The sequence below is a fragment of the Miscanthus floridulus genome, chromosome 15 (genome assembly GCF_019320115.1).
Source record: "Miscanthus floridulus cultivar M001 chromosome 15, ASM1932011v1, whole genome shotgun sequence".
In the NCBI taxonomy this organism is placed as follows: Eukaryota; Viridiplantae; Streptophyta; class Magnoliopsida; order Poales; family Poaceae; genus Miscanthus; species Miscanthus floridulus.
Window position 1 is genome coordinate 77,720,824 of NC_089594.1, and position 18,889 is coordinate 77,739,712.

Below are 18,889 nucleotides of genomic sequence, written 5' to 3' on the forward strand. Positions count from 1 at the left end.
AAAACCCTAGACATTTCTTTCTTCCTCATCTTGCTTCCTCCTCAGCGCCGCGTCAAGTGAGACAGCAGCGGTGGCAGCCACCAGTGGCAACCGGAGGAGGGAGTGGCGGCGCCGCCTCGGCACCTCTCGCCGGTGCACGCGTGTGACCGGAGCCACGCGCGGCGCCGTCGAGTGGCACCGCGGTGGTGCCCATTTGGCCAGGCCGCGTGCTGGTGCACACTGCGCGGCGGAGTGCCGGCGAGCCAGCCGCTCTGCCCTTTCTGCCCGCGCGACGGCGATCGTGACGGCGGGAAAAAACCCAGGTAGGATCATTCCTCTCCGTCGTTCTTTCTACTAGGGTTAGGATTAGGATTAAGATTTTGAAACCAAAATCGATTTGAATCCTCTCCTTCTTAATGCTTCTACTGTACTACCCCAAACTAGATCTACAGCTAGATCCGGCAAAAAGATACCATTGTTAAAACCCTAGGATACATCTAGGTGTAGATCAGTGGGTAAAAGACCTTACATTCGTGATAAATAAGTCCTAGTTCATATAAACCTAGAAGATAGAGAGAAGAGGGAGAGAGAGGTGATAGGTTACCGACCATCAGAGGGTTTGGAGGAACTGCTGGAGCCGTCCATGGCGATGGCGGTGGTGCGGTCCGAGTCGATGAAGGCGGTGGCGATGTAGCAGTGAAGTGGTGCGGTACAGGGGTGGCGTTGGGTCCCGGCAGTGAAGACGGTGGCGGCTTCCCGTCACTGGCTGCGCTCCCTATCTCGATCGGGCTAGGGTTTTTTGGTGGGCGACTGTAGCTCGGTTCAACCTCGTGAAGAGAGCCGCCGGCCTCCCACCTCTCTTTATAGCGCAGTGTGACGGGGGCCCACCAACCATGTAGGGTTGGGCGCCCCCCATCAGGGCGCAGATCTAAGGGCCCAATTGGCCGTGGAGATAATCTAACATAACAATCATGGCCATATGCTCCTGTTTCTCCCTTTGGTTGTATGAAGGTCTCTGTCGTTCAAATACTCTGTATGTTGGATGTTCTGCTGAAGTTTGGGAGATGAATGAATGTGTGAGATTCAGGTAATATAATTGAATATGCAAACCTCTGTTGGATCTTTTGTTGAGCAGATATGTTCAAGTTTGATACTACTATTGCAATGGATCATGAATCTTGAACTAACTGGCTTGTCAGATCCATTTCTTCCATATAACTGAATATGCAAACCTCTTGTGCACTGGACTGAAGTTTGGGACCGTATGCTCTTGTTATTTTTCCCCATTGGTTGTATGAAATTCTCAATTCCAATGCTCCGTATGTTGGATTCAGAGATGCTGAAGTTTCAGTCCTGAATGAATGTGAGCGATCCAGCCATTCAGGTGCTATGATTCAGTATTCTGGTTGCAGAGCATCCCTTTCCACCTTTCGTTAATTTTGGAAATTGATCTAATAATGCATCTGACAATTTTCTGTGAACTGAGAAATGCTTATCTCCTTTTGGTAGAGCTATGGAAGTGGAAGTTTGATTCTGCATTTGATTCGACTGTTTTTTGGGAATGGGTTTGTCTCTTACTATTCTGACCATTGAATTGTTACAATAATGCCAATGATGATTTTTTTTTTTACATGTTCACTTTTCAGTGTCACGCCCAAAATATGCAACTGAGGTTATACTATTTCTCTCTGCTGCCTCAATCCTGAGTCATGAATGGAATATGCTTGCTAAAACATACTAGATCCACTTCTCAGTTAAGGAGTCGTTCTAACTATATGCCATTGGACTTGGACATTTAGTTGAGCATATATGAACTGAATATACTGCTACTGTTTTCTATGGATCATGAAACTTATTCCCATAGGCTAACAATCTGCAGATGTCATGACAAAAGGACTTCCAACAGCAGCTTTTGAAGATTTCAGAACCAGCCTCTCCGATCCGTCGGCGGGGCAGAGTCTGCCCTCTGCGGCTCATGCATGGGTACGCGGCAGCGGGAAGCTGCAGATCGAGTGCGACGCCATTCCAACTGGAGATCTGCTCTCTCTCTCTTTTCACTGGGCTGACACGCATTGCACGAGGGCAACTGTACCAGTGCAATAGGTACACTGCTCCTGTCGAGAAGCTGCACTGCACCGAAGAGAATTGTTGAATCCGAAGTTCTGGTCCCCTGTTTAGTACTGTATTTCAGTTGTAACAATCTTGAAACTTGAAAGGAAGAAATTTCTGTGAAAGAGATGGCAAACTTCCAAGATCCACGTGAGAACTTCAAACTTGGAATCAAATGGACAGGACAGTAGCACTTCGATCTGGACTCTGGAATAGCCAGCTATTCACTACACCAGACACCGGAGCTACCAATTGTCTGTCGATCAGCAGAAACATTGAAACTGCTCATCAACAGGAGTACGTCAGGACTCAGGAGAGATCACAGCGTTTCCAGAGATGGGAAAAGGAAAAGCAAACAGAGTCTTGGCCTGCAATTCAGAAATTTTGCAACAAAGCAAAGGCACTGATACACAACATCTAAAAACATGTACAGCATACCTGTTTCTTGTTCAGTGGTAAAAAGGCTGGATTGGCCAATTTCTATTGAAATTCAGTGAAACTAGAATTGCCGATACCATTTTTTTTTAATTTCAGTAACAGAAAACACTGAAACCTGACAACGACATCAGCTATGTAGCTAGAGTAATATAATACGACAATCTATAGTGTAAAGAATACCTTTGCCAGATATAGACTCTGCTCAAATTCAATTTCATGGCAGAGTTAGATCATGACAACTGTGAACAATAAAATATGACTTTGACATCACCCTAAGTTGATCCTCAGCGGGAAAAAAAGGCCCCCGCGTCTCCCGACAGGCGGCTCGGGCGGCTCTCCCAGCCCTCGCACCCGCATCCCCGCAACCCTAGCGGCGCCTGCGCCGCCGCCGCAGCTGCCGGCCGGAGGCCCGGAGAGCAGCTAGGAGGGTGGCGGCGCGGCAATCTCGCTCTCCTCCTCACCCATCACTCTCCTTCCTCCCTCCTTTCCCATCCCGGTGGGCTGCATCGAGCAGCGTGACCGGGCCTGCTCCGGGGTCCGGTGGCCGGATCTACGCGGGTGGCCGGAGTGCTCGGCGGCCGAGCATGCCCACGCCCTCTCCAACTGCCTCCTCCCTCCCTTGCTCTGGCTCCGGTCGGGCATGGCCGCTTTGCCTGGGCTGCTGGCCGGTCTCGGCTGGATCCCACAGGGGGAACGAGAGGAGGCTGCTCTGGCGTGCGCGGCGACTGGATCTGGACGGTGCCTGGCCTAGGCTCCGGCGTGCTGCGGTGATGGCGGCCAGATCCCCTTTGACGCTGGCCAGCTGAGGCGCCTGCTACGGTGGCTCAGGTCGGTGGATTTGGGGTGCTGGGGGCCAGATCCGGTGTCCTTGGGGCCGGCGGTTGTGCAGCATGGATCCCCTCTCGATCCGGCAGCTTGGGGCCAGATCCGGTGGCCTGCTGGCTGGAACCGGTGGTTTCTTTGCCGGATACCGTGGGCAGCCCATGCGTCCGTGGCGGCGGCTCCAGCCTGGGTGCTAGGAATGGCGCCGTTGGTTGGGGTTGCAGGCGTTTGGTGCTTGGCGCTCCCATTGTGGCATCCTGCGTCTTCCTCGTCTAGTGCCAGTGATGTGGTTTCACCAAGATCCACGAAGGGCTGGGGAGCGGGCGTGACGGCGGCATTTCGGCGCGGAGGCTGTTGGAGGTGTTGAGCGGTGTGATTGTTGCGGGGCCGGCTCGGCAGGGGGTGGGGACGTTGGTGGGTTGGGCAACGGGGGCTTCTTCTGATCCCGGCCCTCTTCTCCCTCCCATCTGCCTTTCCCCTTCCCCGGGCTGGTTTTTCATGGTGGAGCTAGCCGGTTCTGCCTGCTGCTGGCCGGCATTGCCAGTTGCGGTGGGGGGCGGACTCTCCTGCGGGTTCCCCCGACGCTTCTTCTGGTCGGCGTCCCTAGGGGCGGTGTCTTGGCGCCGCACCCTTGGGTTGGACCTCTGGCGGCGACGGTGTGGAGGTGGTTTGAGGTGGGGGCGAAAGCGTGGACGACGACGTCTGCGGACGCCGTTCCCTTCTTGAAGGCGTCCTTTCCTACCTCTTCTCCTACCATACTGGATGTTGCAGGTGAAAACCTTCCTTGGCGGGCTACCATGTCGGCGCGTTTAGCGTCGTTTCCCTCCTCTTGGAGGCATGGATAGGCATTCCAGTTTCGCGTTTGATCCTTGCTGCTTGGTGTCGCTCGGCAGGATGTCGTCTTCTTCGGTCCTTGTTAGTTGATATTTGAGTTGTTTAGTTGGGTCGTTCTGACCAAGTTGGATGAAGTAGTGGTGTGAGTTGTAATATTTGCCCAGTTGTTGTACCAAAGTTGCCAGAACGAGTGGTGCACTCTTCTGAGTTGTATGGTTTTTGGACCCAGTTTTCGCTCAAAAAACTAGGTAGGCATTTGCCTTTTTTTCTTTCATTGTCTAATAGAAATCGTGGCAAAGCTTTTGTCGTCATTTCGAAAAAAAAACATCACCCTAAGCAACCTGACTAATACTAGTAGAACACGTCTGACGATTATGATATTGAGACTTGCATCAAGAAAAAAACCCAAAAATTCTTCAGTTAACACACAAAGGCTAATTTCATCCATGTATGGAAGCATGCAAAGCTTCAAGTCTTCCTGTAACAAACAAGAAATCATCGCACAGTGCCTACCCCTTCCGCAATCATGGTTCAGAACAGAGCAATGGATTGAAGAGGTGATGACAATTGACAACTAAGGACAAGTTTTTCATGATCAATAGCAATAGTAGTATATATTTCACATATCCTCAACTAAATGTCGAACCAGGCCTGAAAAACTAAATATCGAACCGGATATAGTTATAACAGCTCCTAACTGAGAAGTGGAGAACAGTTGACAGTGACACGTATTCCTGCCTGTTGAGACTGTCTCCAACGGTGCAACCCAAACGCAAAATAAGTGGTTCACAGTACTTTGCATACCTAAAAACATGCTCCAACAGAAGACCCAGACAAAGGACCCATTTTGCATCCGAGGCCAGCCAGAACGCAAAAAAGCGACGTCGAGGAGAGACGACACAAAAATCTTGAGCCCGTAGTGGTGGGCCCGCGGACGAGATGACGGCGAGGACCGCGGTGGGGCGCCACCGGCTAGGCGAGGCGAGCCCGCGGCGGGGAGCGGCCGGCCTCGTGCCCTCGTCCAGCAGTCCCCGACGTCCCCCTTCCTTCCGCCTCCGCCTCATGGGCATTGGGGCCCACCCTCAGTCCGTGCAGTCTCGGCACAGGACATCCTCGATACCCGCGGCGGTACGTAGCTCCGCCTCTCTACCTACCACCTCCTCCGCTGCCTTGGCGGTCTCCGCCGAGGCCCACGGTAGCACGTTCCTTCCCAGCCTTCGGCAGAGACCGGTGCGAGGGTCATTGAACGTCTCCGGCGCTTCTGCTTCGCCACGCCGCAAGGTCATCTAGGAGTTTCTTCTAGCCTGGGCCGGGTGGGATACCGCGCCGTACCTAGAATTCGCGTGTGCCAGTCCGACTACGCCGGCGGAATGAACTGAGCCCCCACGGGCGGCCCGACGCGTGCTCCACCCCCGGCGTCGGCGAGCCTGCGCCATGCGCAGTGGCCTCACCAATCGGCGCCCAGGTCGTCGTCGCGCGCCGCTGTGTGGGGCGTACGCGGCCCTGTTGTAGATCCTGCCTGCGCCTTGCCTCCACCCGTAGCGCTTTGGGCAGGCGCGATGGCGCGTGGGCGGCAATTGCGGTGGAGGCACGGTACGGGGCGACGCCGCGGCTAGGCTCGCCGCCGCAAGAGGTGCGGGGCCCGTCTCACCGACGGAGGGAGGAAATTTTGGGTTCGCTGTTGGAGAAAGAAAATTTTGGATAGGTGACTTAGTGACTGTGCATGACCCAATCCTTAGAATGAGTCTTGTATTTGGGTTTGAGCTGTTAGAGATAGTCTGATGGCCCCCGCCGCTGTCACCTAGGGCGCGGCGCCTCCCCCCCCCCCCCTCCCACCCAACCAGCTCCCCCTTCTCACTGCTCTGCTTTGGATCTCTCTCCCCCCGTTTCTGCTGCTCCCTCATTCCCACCAACCCCAGTTCCCCACCGCCCCACCTCCACGGCTTCCTCGACGGCGGACTCCAGCAGCGTCGAACCTCCACGGGGCCCCTATGGCCGACACTACCAGGGTAGCGAGGGGAGTCCATGACATGAGCGCACGCCAAGTGCTCGATATTATGCCTCGCCCGTCTGGTCTCCAAACAGACTGTGGTGTGGCTCGGCGTGACTCCGGCGGCAGCCACCACCTCTGAACTGGCAGTGGTGCGCGGCTCGGCGCGACTAACACCCCCCCCCCCCTCCCCACACCCGGGAAGACGTGCCCTATGCAGGCGCCGAAGCTGGCACAGCTCCCTTCATGCCAGGTTTGTAATTCCAAAACTTTGCCCTGAAGAATTTCTTTTGCCGTGTCGTTAGGCCTTTATGTTGCTCCTTGCGTTCCAGCCATACTCTCTGGATCTCCCAATTCACTGGACTCCTTCCAGTCGATGGTTCCTTTGTTGCTAGAGCGCTGAACTTCCATTTCTGCGCTCCTCTGGAATCCTTCTCGGTTTCTCCTAGCTCTGACTTCACCTTCTCAACCTCCGTTGCTTCTTCTTCTATCCGTAATCTTCTTGTCAAGATCAGCGTCTTTGCTCTTGACGGGATCATCTTCCATCTGCACTTGGACGCCGAGGCGGCCGCTAGGGGCCTCCACCGCTCGCCGTTAGCGGCGCAGCGTTCCGTCACGAATTTTGAAAATCAAAACGCGCCCCTTCCTGCTGGTCCATATCTGACAGCTTGGTCCTCGATCAGTTTGACCACTATTGAACATGAGAACTCCCCTCAGGCCCAGTTTAGTTCCAAAATTTTTGGTAAAATGGGCACTGTAGCATTTTCGTTATTATTTGGTAAATAGTGTCCAATCATAGTCTAATTAGGCTTAAAATATCCGTCTCGTGGATTTCGTCTAAACTGTGTAATTAGTTTTATTTTTTATTTATATTTAATGCTTCATGCATGCGTCCAAAGATTCGATGTGACGAGAAATATGAAAAAATTTTGCAAATTTTTTTGCAAACTAAACTGGACCTCAGTCGGTGGACTGCAAAAAACTGGTGGACACCATCCTCTGTCAACCCGCTCCCCCATCTTTGACTGCTGGCCCACACCTGCAAGACAACCTGTCACCTCTATCGGCGTTGGACGGCGCTCGGCGTCCAGTAATGCTCCTGTGCCGATACCTTCTCCCGGGAGGCAACACAGCCATGAATGCATCTCCTCGCCTAGGCCTACGTGCTTCCGGTGCTTATCACTTGATCATCTTGTCTCGGCTTGCCGTGATCCTATCAAGTGCAAGATATGTTCTCGCAACGGCCACCGAAGCTACCAGTGCAAAGGCCCTCACGCTAATACCCAGTGCGCTAAACCTCTGGCTCTCCCCTGGTACGATCATCTACCGACATACAAAGTGGCACGGGCTACGGTGAACGAGAGCAACTCGGTGAACGCTAGTCCAAAAGAGCCTATCCCTTGCCCTGATGGCATGGGCTCGGTAGCAGCTCGCCAGCATGATGTGCTCGATCCCGAGATGGACAGCAAGGTGTGCAATGAGACCTCGGCTCGGGCTACATCAGCTCATGAATATGCTTCCCTCTCTGATGCTGAGCACGAGTCGGTGGCGCGCAAATGTAGGGCACGAAAGAAACGGAAGGTGGATAGTGCACGAAAGCTGCGCCGCAGCAAGCGCCTCCAGGAGAAGGAAGGCCCCAATTATGAGGACCCTACCGCGAAGGCCACTCGGGTGCAAGCTGCGCGTTTCCATCTGGCAGGGGCCTCCAAGCGCCTTCGCACGGCGCTCTCAAAGTCTACTCTGGCCTTGAATCCCTCGTTGCCTTCAGATGACATACATGCCTTGGTTGGCATCGCGAACGTGTGTGGTGCCTCGACAGAAGAGTTGACGCTGCTCAGCGGTGAAGGTGCCCAACCAGTGAATGGGTAGAACTTTCAATCTTGTCTTCTGGAATGTTCGTGGCCTGGGAGATCATACTAAATGTGATAATGTTCTTGCCGAACTCCTGTCTGCCAATCCTTCTATTGTTCTTCTCCAGGAAACCAAGCTTACCTCTCCTACTCCCACCAAACTTCGCTCCTTTCTCCCTCTTTGCCTAAATTCCCACTGTATTCTGGATGCTGATGGTTCCACGGGCGGAATTCTACCTGCCTGGACTGACTCCTCCTTCGCCTGCACTGCCTCCAGTTCTACTGACTACTCCTTGTCAACTTCTCTGAAGAACATGTACACTAACCAGGAGCTTGTGATCACGAATATTTATGCTCCTGCCTCCCCAGACTTGCGGCCTTCTTTTCTTGCTGAGCTCAAGAACCTTGCTCCTCCTGCTGACACACCTTGGCTGATCTGCGGTGATTCTAACATGATTAGATATGCCTCCGAGAAAAATAATCCCAACTTTCATAGCTCTGAAGCTGAAGCTTTCAATGATGTGATTCATGACCTTTGCCTGATCGAACTGCCCCTCCTTGACAGGAACTTTACTTGGTCCAACAAACGTGACATCCCCACTCTTGAAAGGCTCGATCGTGCCTTCATTAACTTGGCTTGGGATGCCGTCCTGCCTAATACCAACCTCTCGTCTTTGACCCGCTCCACCTCCGATCATGTGCCCCTCAAAGTGGAAATTTCCACTTCCATCCCCAAACCTAAGATCTTCCAAGCTTCCTTGTCTCTATCACCGAAGCCTGGAATATTCGGAACCCCCCTACCCACCCCACTGCTGCTCTCAGAGGGAAGTTGACTGCAAGATTGTTATAAAGCTCCTTGATGTTGTTGAGGAAAATCGCACCCTCACCCGGGCTGAAGCTACCCTCCGATCCATCGTCACTAACATTCTCGCTCGTACGGTTAAAGAAAAGCTTCTTTACTGGAGGCAAAGAAGCAAGATTCGAGCTTCCATCGAGGGGGATGAAAACACAAGATTTTTCCATGCTTCCGCTACTCAATGTTGCCGCAGTAACAAAATCCATTTGCTGGAGCATGATGGATGTATTGTTACCAATCATGATCAGAAAGCCCTGGTCCTCTTCAATTTCTTCTCGGATCTCCTTGGCACTGCGCGCGAACCGGTCTGGCATTTTGATTTGAACCCATCGTCTCACCGACTATTCTTTCCATCTTCCAGACTTTCCATTCTGGCAGTGCCGAGCTCGAACGGGTCAATCGCTCCCACATCATCCTCCTCCCTAAGAATGATTCAGCTCGTGGGGCTGCCGACTTTCGCCCTATAACTCTACAAAACTGTATTGTTAAGGCGCTCTCTAAAGCAAGGTTTTCATTTTCAGAAATTAAAATTTATCGGAGGTCACAGATAAAGAGGATAAACAGGATATATCGAAAATATCGGACCAAATTCAAATAAAATTTAATTTGAATTTAAGTAAATTTAAATAAATTTAAACAAAAATTTGTATGAAAAAGATAGATATTTTCTTATCGACACATACGGATAAAAAAGATATATCGAAAATATCGGGAGATTTCGGCCAATAAAGGAAACCATGCTCTAAAGTCCTAACCAGCCGGCTCCAGCCCATTATTCCCTCGCTTATTGGCGGCGACCAGACTGGCTTCGTTTTTGGGCGGTGCAGTGCCGAGAGCTTCGCCTATGCCACCGACCTCCTCCACTGCTGCTTCAAGAGAAACACCCCTTCCGTCATCCTCAAACTGGACTTCCACAAAGCCTTTGACTCTGTCAATTGGGATAGTCTGCACAAGATCTTGATTTGCCGTGGGTTCTCCGATACCTGGTGCTCTTGGGTCAGTGACCTCCTTTCCACGGGCAAGTCCGCCATCCTCCTGAATGGGGTCCCTGGAAAATGGATCACTTGCCGCAATGGCCTCCGTCAGGGTGATCCCATCTCTCCCTATCTCTTCATCATTGTTGCCGACGTCCTCCTCCGCTTGATCCAACACCAAGACGTCCGTGTGGATCTCATGCACCCTATCCTCGACAACTCTCCTGCGCCGGTCCTTCAATATGCCGATGGTACCCTTATCTTCCTTCGTGCTTCCTCCCAAGCCATCCTAACTGCGAAACACATCTTGCATGAGTTCGAGTTGGCCACTGGACTTTCTATTAATTACCATAAAACTACCTTCCTTCCCATTGGAGTCGCCCCCGATGTTGCTAACCACCTTGCCAGCCTTTTTGGTTTCCTTCCCACAAACCTATCTTGGCCTTCCTCTTTCTCCTCATAAGCTTTCCATTGCTGATTGCCAACCCCTCATTGCTTCTTGTGACAGGTACCTCTCTGGTTGGCGTGCTTCCCTTCTGAACCGCGCTGGACGCCTTACTATCTGTGTGCCAGTGTCCTTAGTGCCCTTCCTCTCCACTATATGTCTTCCCTCGGGCTGCACAAAACGGTAATCAAAGCTATTGACCATGACCGCCGTCGCCGCGCTTTCTTCTGGGCCGGAGATGACTCCTGCCATGGGTCCAAGTGTCTTGTTGCCTGGGAACATGTCTGTACCAGCAAGCTTGAAGGCGGACTTGGTCTGAAAGATCTGCACCTCCAGAACAGGTGCCTTCTAATGAAATTCGTTGACAAATTTTTTTCTGGTGATCCGGCTCCTTGGAAAGATTGGATCATGAGAACTCATACCCCCCTCGATGAGCAGTCCGCAGCCACCTCTTTCCTTTGGAACATTGTCCATGCTGAGCTTGATACCTACCGCTCAATCACCAAGGTTGAAGTCCATAATGGTGTTTCTGCGTCCTTTTGGAAAGATCATTGGCTACCCACTGGCCCCATCTTCCTCTCTCACCCTGCTCTTTTCTCCCACACCACTAGACCTAATGTCTCGGTTTCTGAAGTTTTTCAGAGCAGGTTTGAATTGCATTTGCGTCCCCGTCTAACCCGTGCTGCCCAGCAAGAGCGTGCAGACCTTCTTCTTGCCTTGCAGGATGTTCACCTCAACGACTCCAGCGACGTCCGTCTGATGCTCCTCACCAGAAAAACAAAATTCAGTACCAAAGATGCTTCCTCTGAGCTCGCCCCTTCCTCTGGACAAGATGACCCGATCAGTAAGCAAATTTGGGGCTCGGCGGTCCCCAACAAGGTCAAAATTTTCGCCTGGTTATATTTCAAAGACAGGCTTAGTTCGCGCACCAATCTCCTCCAAAAACATGTGCTTGATGATGACGTCTGTAGGCGATGTAACAACAGCGTGGAAGACAGGCAGCATCTGTTGCTGCACTCTGGCCAGTGCTGGGACTGACTGCAGTGAGTACATCCTCTGAGGACAAAGTCTGGGCTCTCCGCCCGCCCCGCAGGCTCGATGCTAAGTTATGGCCTTCAATATTGCTCACCCTCTTGTGGCGCCTCTGGGATGCACGAAATGGAGAAATATTCCGGGGTGAACAGACGTCGACAGTGAAGATACTCACACGCGTTACTGAGGACCTCGCTGTGTGGAAAAAGCGTCTTGTCTTAAAGAAAGCCGGCACTGCTGATAGCATTCATGCCTGGCAAATGTATCTGAATGAATGTAAACTCTCCGCCCATGTACCCCCTATGCTCTCTGTAACAACTGTGTAAACTTTGTTTAATAAAATGTCCAGGTGGGGATCCTCTCCCCCCCGTAGTTAACTTTCAAAAAAACTGAGAAGTGGATCTAGTATGTGCAGCACATTCCATTCAGGATTCTGGCAGCAGAGTTTCGGGGTGACACTAAAATAGTGAACAATAAACAAAAATCAACTCAATGAATTAGCACTCTTGCAACAATTCAATGGTCCTTTAAAAAATAAGAGATAAAAATATGGCAGCAATTCCCAGAGAAGTAACAAAAATAGTGAAAAATCCACAAAAATTCATCACAGCGTATTCCCGGAAATAGTCAGACTGCAGAATCAAACTTTGACTCCCATAGTTCTACCAAAAAAAGAGATAAGCATTTCTCAGTTCATAAAAAATCGCCAGGTGCATTATTAGAAAGGGATGCTCTGCAACCAGAATACTCAATTATAGCACCTGAATCTCTCACATTGATTCACAGTCCCAAACTTCAGCAAACATCTGAGAATTTCATACAACCAAAAGCGAAAAAACAGAAGCATATAGTCATGATTGTTATCCCTGCAGTATCCAGAGATCGGGGAAGTCAAGCTTCATCGATAGAAACCACCACATCATTTAAAGCATAGATGCTGAAAATTGTCATCACGAGCTAGGATCACTACACAGCCAATGGAAGAAAGGCGGTTCAATAGCACCATCAACCTTGGGCGTCCGGAACATCCGATGCTGAAGAAGGCTCTCTCTGAGCACATGCCTGACAAACACCCTCTTAGGAAGCCCAAAATTGCGCAGCAAATTCCCATTCCTGTCACAACGCAACAGCCAGTGCTGGAATCCGAAGATCTTCATCCTGCAGAACCGGCATCTGTTGGAGTGCCAACTGAATCCGGTGCACGAGGACCCAAACCTTGTTCTGCTAATCCTCTAGACACCAGAGCTCTAGCGTTGCCCTGTTCTTCCTGGAGACGGACAGGCCAAGGTCGCAGGTCGGAAATTCAAGCAGCCTCATCTCTCTGTCCCTCACAGGAGGAGGGCTCTTCCAGCTGAACTCCTCTTTGTCTGTGTCGAACACCAGTATGGGGTGATTCCGATTCGAGAGCTCACCTCCTGTCGCCGCGGCTGCTTCTGTTCCCTTCCCGCCCTTTCGGTCGAAGCAAGGAAGACGAAATGGTTTGGGGCGCCGAAGGTGGTTACTGGTTACCGATTGCCTTTTAACAGCTGTCACCTTTGCCTTCCAGACCAATTCCACCGCACGCTTGCCTCTGCGTGGGCTTGCGTGCTGGGCCTCGGCCTTGATGTTTAACCGGGCAGAATCCACATGACCTGTACTATTGGCCTCCAGGCTTTGTGGGCTTCATTGAGCCTAAGAACAAATGGTCAATATCTACCTCTTCCGTCTTAAATTATTATGGTTATATATGTTCAATTCAAACTTATTTAATCTGGACCAAATTTTGAAAAAATATATTAATATAAAATAAATTCACTCTCAAGACGTATTTTGTGAAATTATTAAAACTAAAATGATGTTGGATGTTGGTGTATTTAAAAAAGAGTTTGACTCATAATTATAACAAAATCAGAGTGATGTATAATTTGTAATAGAGGGAGTAGTATCTTTGTGGCTAGTTTACATGCACGTTTTCCATTTGACTTGCTATATTCTGATCAACAAATAACTTTTGCTTTTATTCTTGAACGAAATCTAAATGATTTATTATTTATATATTCTCTAGGGCTCTCTAGACTGGTGTTCCACTTCAAGCTACCACGATAATATGGGGTGTGATTGGTTACATGTATCTCCGCTACCCAGACTCAATGTATGCAAAGTTCAATTTGTTTGGTTGCCTCGTCGAGCACTCCAGGTCCCCATCATGCATCCGTACAACTCGAGCCAGGTTCGCTGGAAACACTAGGGTCGTGTTTGATTGCCTGGACGACATTTTGGGACATGCTTTGATGGTGCAACTCGACTTTGCCTAGATTGCGTGGGAGTCTGTGTAGCACAAAATCTAAGGGCGTGTTTGCTCACCTGTCTCTGCCCGGCATGGCCGGCTGGCCTGGTCGTGGCCAGCCTAGGCCCAGCTGACATGGTGCAAGCACTCTTGTTTGCTCCATTGAATCAAATGAGCCAGGCCAAACAGGGATTGTGTTTGTTTCCCTGTACCACGTGTTATGCTCACCTTGCATCCAAGAAGTGGTAGCATTACCACACAATCCTTCCCTTCTCTATCCTTGTAGTCATTTCATCGAACACACTGCGGGTCTGCTTGGACGAGGCAGAGCGGCGGCCACGAGCTCCGACACCCAGGTCCTCCTTGCCGGCCGCGCGCTCAGGTCCTCCTTACCGGCCTCGCGGTTGAGGACGACGAGCAGCACCGCGTCGTGGAGCCGCTCGAATTGGTTCGCGTCCTTGGCCCCATCGCATGGCATCCCACCACCTCCTCCAGCTACTGCTGCTGCCGCGGCGCCGCCGAGGAGTCCGCGTTGAGGTACTCCGGGGAGGCCGTGAGGATGGCGGCACAGAAGAGGAGGTGTGTGGTGGGGCGGTGGGCACGTCACCGGCAGACGAAAGGAGGAAGCCGCGCGACGGTGAAGGAGAAGCGAACGGAGAAGAGAGGAGGTGAGGCCGGGAGGTGACGAGCTCGCGCACCATGTGCTCCGTCTCGCTCCGCCGAGCCAGGCCGCCAAGAAACGAACCCTCTGGTCGTTTCCTGGGAGCCAGGCTGCAGGCTGCTTTGAGCAGCGTGCGAGCCAGGCCAGGGAGCGGGCCACGGACGGCAAACACGGGCCGCTGCAGCTGGGGAGCGCGAGCCACCATCCGGGCCAGGGTCGCAAACGCGCCCTAAAACATCCTAGAGCCAGGCCACGGGAAAACGAATTCGTTTCTCACGGGTGTGGCTCGCTCGGGCTCCAACGCGTGCGTAGGTGGCGAGTGGGGGTGGCTGACGTGTGGGCCCTCCAGCGCAGCGTAGGCGATCAAACAACATTTGTACAGACCAGGCCCAACAGATACAAGTCCATCAAGCAAAAGGAGTTGCACCAATCTGGCATGTCGGAGAATACCCAGGCTCTACTCATCCATCCTGGGCAGCTCAGTGCAGGAAAAGAAACAGACCCTAGCTAGAGATTAATTCTCGTTTCTCATAAGCCAAGCTGAACATACTGCAAGCATGGAGTCAATGCGCATGCGAGTCATTTATTTTGCATAGGCTACCAAACAATGTCTCTCAAAAAGAACCAGCCTAGCTCTACATATATGCAAAAAAAAAAAAAACTCTAGCACCTGCAGCTATACAACCATGCTCGGCTCATGCTGGTTGACACATACGGGCCAGGCTAAGAGCATTCAAGGCCCACGGTGTTGAGGCCCTCCAAATGGTAGACCGTAGCTGCCCCCTCGTAATGCAGAGCTAGAATATCATGACATTGTCAAGTGCTGCGGTGGCTTTATCTACTTCTAGCCTTAGATATAGGTTACAGGTCTAGCTTACGCATCAGTATGCGTGAGTGTGTTAGGGTGTGTACGTGTGGTGTGAGTTGGCGCGTGAATTCAGATACTATAGCTTGTAATCAAAGGTAGAGATAATCAAGAAAAAATCAGGAGCTTCACGTGTCAATTGCTTCTATGAGAGTGCTAACAATGTTAGTGTTGTCTGTAGGTTTGCAAATCCTAGTATTTTCAAATGAGACCAGTAAAGTATAGCTTTGGTCAAGAATTTCGTTAAGTAGATACTATATTAGTGAACTAAGTGTAGCTTAGTTTATTAGATTTTCTATCATCCTATGGAGGTTCGCGGGCCAGACGGGACTTACTCGATGTCGTCTACCTTGTTCTTGGGGAATTCCCTGTGTGCCATTAAAAAAGATCGTAATACCCTGTGTGTCTCTGGAAAAGTTTAGCGGTCTTTAGCGCCACTACTCTAACTTTTTCGTGTCATCCATGCCACTTCTGTCAGTTTAGGTTCTAACGCCGTCAAACTGCAGGTGTGAAAAGACGAAAATACCCTTAAGTCTAAATATGTTATTAATTTTTTTGAGCATCTTAACGAGTTCAAATGAAAAAACTCAAAATTAGAAAGTTGTAGATCTCGTCGAGATCTATAATTTTCATATAAAAATTATTTTCATTTAATTCCGCAAAAAAAATATGATTTTTCTAAGATATATTAATCATATTAAATCATATTTTTTTGCGAAATTAAATGAAAATAATTTTTATATGAAAATTATAGATCTCGACGAGATCTACAACTTTTTAGTTTTGAGTTTTTTCATTTGAAGTCGTTAAGATGCTAAAAAAATTAATAACATATTTAGACTTAAGGGTATTTTCGTCTTTTTACACCTGCAGTTTAACGGCGTTAGAGCATAAACTGACGGAAGTGGCATAGAGGACACGAAAAAGTTGAAGTAGTGACGCTAAAGACCGCTAAACTTTTTTAAGGACACACAGGACATTGCGATCTTTTTTAATGGCACACAGGAAATTTCCCCTTCTTTGGTTCATCTGCAAAGGAACTATGAAAAGGGTGTGCACCACCAAGATTTTTTTCTCTTTTCTTTTGGCATAACCGTTCACAACAGAGGTAGAAAAGCGTGACCTGTATATATGCACCACCTGCGGCAGGCTAATACTAACGGTACAGGTCACAGGGCCATGTACTGCAGCTCTGCTTGGGACCCGGCATGGGCCGGTGAGCTTGAGCAAGACAAGAAACAGCAAATGGACGATTTGAAGTACTATTTGTGGAAAAGAGACGACAATTGCCCCATTCGTTTCGCTAAAAAAATAAACCGAAACACTGTTCTGACTAATTTGTTATGAGAGAAAACAAGCTAAAAAAGACGGATTATAAGAGAAGTGAACAGGGCTAATGAAGTGACACTGATTAGCGCCTCCGACCTAACATTTATTAGTGTATGTGGGAAAACAAGAATGTAACATCAACTTTAGGCCAACAGGCTATCGTCTAAACAGGATCTCTAGTCTATTTTTAAACAGTGAAGCAAAAAATCTCACTCCATCATACTACTATGCCACCCTAATTCCCCCTCCCACTATCCATCTCTGCTGGCCCAACAGATTACCACCCAAATTCCCCCACAAGGTTGACCATCGCCAGGCCCTTCCACTGTCGCCACCGGCGTCTCCAAGTTTGGTGAGATCGGATCCAACCGCCCCTAGCCGGCACCCACCTCCATGGCTGCCCCCGGCCCCTTGTCAATGCCCACCGGAGCCCCCTCCCGGACCTATCCTCTCTCCATGAGCCGCACTGGCGATGCCTCCTCGTCCTCCCTAGGTGCCACCTCCCCGCCGACGCCCTACTACAATATAAGGTATGTTGCACTGCCCGACACCCTCCTTGATATCAATTGTGTGAAATTGTGTGATTTTCATATGTACGATAGCACTGTAGTGGTTCTACTTGATGACGATAAGGACAACATTCTAAACCAATTCTTCCATGGAGATGATGGGTACGATGATGAAGCTCTTATCTTGAGCTTGATTGCACAGGAGGAGGAACACGAGAGAAGGAAGCAGAGGCGTTGTGGATTAGTCCATGGACGACAGGTAGTTCATTAAGACATTCATGGTGGCAGCTTAAGGATTGTGGCGGATTATTTTGCAGACATTTCGGTGTACAATGAGAACTTAAAAATTTCATGAGAAGAACGTCGAGAGAGCATTTGGATTTCTTCAATCTAGGTTTGCCATGGTGAGGGTGTAATGTCCCGCATTTTCACTACCAAGGTAAAATGCCGGCTTAGGGATTATTACTCGACAAAGCGATGCCTTCTTGAGTAACGACCCTAATCAAAGTGTTGCAACAGAACAACAGTTAGGACCTTACAAATTTCATTACATTTAAGGAGAAAGGTAGTTAATAAACATTACCTAAAACAGAAATAATAGCGACACCTTCACATTATACTTGAAATTTATTTGTATCATGTATTGCTCCTGTGACTTCCTTTACGTCATGGGCTTGGCATATCTCATCATCATTGGTTATCTCTTTTCATCTGAAGGGGAGGGTTAATAGCAAGAGTGAGTACAAGGAACTTAGCAAGCATATAATAAATCAATGAAATGCATGCCTAGCCATTTGTATATTTATTCTCAATCATAGATCATTTATCAAAAAGTTACATATTTTAGAAGATAAGTTAACAAATCTATTATCACCCATATAGTGAGACAGAGCCTCCTATAGGCTCCCGTAGCCTCCAATCCAAGAGACATGACGTGAATTTACGGTTTATCCCTGCGCAGGTTTGTATCACTTTACCCATGATTACCCTGACCAATTTTCCACCGCACTTCTTTTGATGCGACTCATGGTCAAGATATTGGACTTTCTCTATTTTCGTATATTATATACATCCACATCTACCCACGTGCGCTAATATATGCGCCTAAGTGTACTTCATCGACATCCGAATGGGGATTTTATCACCCAAACCTCTCCTCACTTACCATAGGGAGTATATAACAATGTTCATAGGTACCAGACTCGGCCCGTCCCAAACAAGTTCACGGTCGACACGGTTTCATACGGCACACTTAATGAGTGAGAGGGTGAGTCCTTATATATTCATAGTCGTGCGTAGAAAGAGCTCAACCCACCCTAATTCATCATCACATTCCATGAACTCTCTCTACACCGAATAATCAATTATCAATTAACCATTATCCATCGTAATAATCAAGTTCATTCAGTTTAATTTAGAAAATAGATTTTGATGCAACAATTTTTGAAATGTGAGTTTATTTATGAAAATCGGTGTATTATCTGCATGACTTGCCTGTCCCTTAAAATTAAATGTCATCACAGATCCGTCTGTATACTTCGGATGTCCTTCAACGTTTTAGCTTGCTTCCTGTAATTATAATATCTATTTTAATATATTGGTATTTAGCAAAAATAAGAGAATACACATAGATTTATACATTGTGTCTACGTAGCCGTGTGTCTCATTCTACAGTCAAGATATTCCATAGTGTCAAATTTCAGCTTGGGTATGATTTGTAGGGAAAATATTGGTCCATACGAATTTAGTCTGTCACTAAATTAATTAATATTCTTAATCTTTGCCTAGCTACACGTGAGCTGATCCAACGCTTGGGACTAGAACATCCTGCTGCCTGCTCTATACTGGTAAGTACGGAGTACTACTTGTGCTAGTACGTGTACAGTTGAAACCCAAAACACACGCACGCTCTCAGCCTCCTCTCTCTCAA